Below are 2,744 nucleotides of genomic sequence, written 5' to 3'. Positions count from 1 at the left end.
CACACACACACACACACACACACACACACACTCATCAATAGCCAAGTCAACTATAAATTTAACCATTACTTCTAAACAGGGGTCCTCTATCTGGAGATACTCTAAGTTTTCTTTCTTCTACTATTAAAGAAAAAGTTTAGCAAAACAAAAGACAATTTACATCTAAGTTAACAAGACAGAAAAGGATGTGGGGTGGGGAAGAGTATAGAGGGTAGTTGCTGGACTTAGATATAGAAAGTTGGGAATAATCTGCTTCTGTCAGAAAGGCAATGACCAGTTACTATTCTAATGAAATTACATGTACATGCCTTTGTCTAATAAATGCAAGCTGAAAGGCTTGGAGGGAGACAAAAAAAATTCTTAATTCCTCTAAAGAATCGATAAAAGATTCATCTTATAAGTAAAGTAATTTTTAAGAATACATAAGACATTTTCTTTAAAAACTATTGATAGTCGCCTTCCCATCCCTATTAACTACTCCTCCACTCCCTGCAAGTCCCTTCCCACAGCCATGAGTTTTGGTTTTTTTATTTTGCATTTTAATTGGTTATTTTATTTATTTATATTTCAAATGTTATTCCCCTTCCCAGTTTCCCCTCCACAAGCTCCTTATCCCCCTCTTCCCTCCCCCTGTCTCTATGAGGGTACTCCCCCACCCGCCCACCCACTCCTGTCATAGTATCCTACCGTTCCCCTATCCTGAGTCATCAAGCCTCCACAGGACCAAGGGGGTCCCCTCCCAGTGATTCCAGATAAGGCTATCCTCTGCTACATATCCAGCTGGAGCCATGGGTATCCCCTGTGTACTCTTTGGTTGGTGGTTTAGTCCATTGGAGCTTTGGGGGTCTGGTTGGTCAATATTGTTGTTCTTTCTATGAGGTTGCAAACTCCTTCAGCTCCTACAATGCTTGACCTAACTTCCCCATTGGAGTCCCTGTGCTCAGTCCAATGTTTGGCTGTGTATATCCACATCTGTATTGGTCCAGCTCTGGCAGAGCCACTCAGGGTTCAACTATACTGAGCTATCAGTAAGCACGTCTTGGCATCAGCAATAGTGTCTGGGTTTGTTGTCTACAAATGGGATAGATCCCTAGGTGAGGCAGCCTCTGGATGGCTTTGCCTCCAGTTTCTTCTCCACTCTTTTTTCTTGCATTTTCATTTGAAAGGAGAAATTCTGGATTAATATTTTTGAGGTAAGTGGGGGGCCCCATCCCTCAAGTGGGGGCCACGCCTATCCACTGGATATAGTCTCTACAGGTTCTCTTTCCCCTTTGTTGGATATTTCAGCTAAAGTCCTCCCTGTTGGGTCCTGGGAACCTCTTGGGTCCCTGGCATCTGGTACTTTCTAGTGACTACCCCCCAGCTCCCCCTCCCCCACTGCTACACACCTACTCTCAAATTCCTGACCCTCTGTACTTCTTCTCCATCTCCTTCCATATCTGAACTGCCCCACCTTTCACTCCCCCTCCTTTCTCCCTCCAAGATCCCTCTCTTCCTCTACTTCGCAGTGATTATTCTCTTCCCCCTACTGAGTAAGACCGTAGCATTAGACCTACTGGGTTTTACCAGGCTTATCCATATCCCCATGGCATTAGGTTCGAATTTCCATTGGAATTTGGTGGACTCCTCAGTACACCACAGATATTTCTCAGTGTTTGTCTTTGTAACATTTATGTGGTGTAGTAGGAGCCTAATGTTGATTTTTTTCTCTACTTCAGTTGCTAATGAAATAAACCCAGAGTGACTGAGTGTCCTGTTCGTGAGTCCAACAGAAAATTAAAGGGTAAAATTGAGATTATGTTTCAAACATTTTAAATTTGATTAGTATTTTGAATATCTCTAGATAGTAAATGTCTCTGAACTTGACCCCAATCTCTCCCCACAGAGAATTAGGAAGATGATACTAGTTACCTAGGTAAAAAATAAAACCAGGAAAGTTACTTTGATTTCAGCTCCCTAAATGCTTTGAAATCATGGATGATGTGCTGAAATGTACTTCCCTGTGTCTAGTTTACTGAATATGAACTTCCTCTTTCTTGACCAAGTAGACTGAAAAACTTCCGTGAAATTCTGGTTGTATGTATGTTAGATGTAAGCCTCTGTCTTTTCTTTCATCCACTAACCTAATATTTAGTGCACTGAAGGCAGTACTTTCCTAGAGACTGGAGATAGCAATAATAAGAAAGACAGTGCTTTTCTCTTGGTAGAATCTATTGTTTGGTTTTTGATGAGATTGAAATTCTTGGATTTCTTGATAGCTGATACGTATGTGGGTGGAGAGGCAGATGGTCAGTGTTCTGCTAGGCTCATGCTTAAGCCAAGAAATAATTTTAAAGGTGTTTTACATCCTTGGGACCAAGAAAATGCAACTTAGAGACTCTTGGATATTTCTCTTAGCCCAGTTAGAATGGTTAAGATCAAGAAAACAACTGACAGAAAATGCTGATGAACATTCATTCACTGTCTATGGGATAGCAACCCAGTGTAGCCAATATATGGGAAATTTTCAAGAAGTTAAAAATAGATCTACTTGTCTTGGTGGCACATACCTTCAAGGGAGACACAGATAGAGGCAGGTGGATTTCTATGAGTTCAAGCTAGCTTGGTTTATGTAGTATATACGTAGTGTATTTCAGACAGGCCAAAGCTACATGTGATGCCTTGTCTCAAAAAAGAAGAAGAAGAAGAAGAAGAAGAAGAAGAAGAAGAAGAAGAAGAAGAAGAAGAAGAAGAAGAAGAAGAAG

At 41.1% G+C, this 2,744-nt stretch overlaps 1 pseudogene; it reads right to left on the bottom strand.

The window, feature by feature from the left end:
- Positions 1-2,744, bottom strand: part of LOC110314414 — a 17,955-nt pseudogene that overhangs the window by 14,491 nt on the left and 720 nt on the right.

This window comes from Mus pahari, chromosome X (assembly GCF_900095145.1).
Source record: "Mus pahari chromosome X, PAHARI_EIJ_v1.1, whole genome shotgun sequence".
NCBI classification, from domain to species: Eukaryota; Metazoa; Chordata; class Mammalia; order Rodentia; family Muridae; genus Mus; species Mus pahari.
The sequence above is the reverse complement of the archived record's forward strand: the minus strand, read 5'-3'. Positions and strand labels throughout refer to the sequence as shown.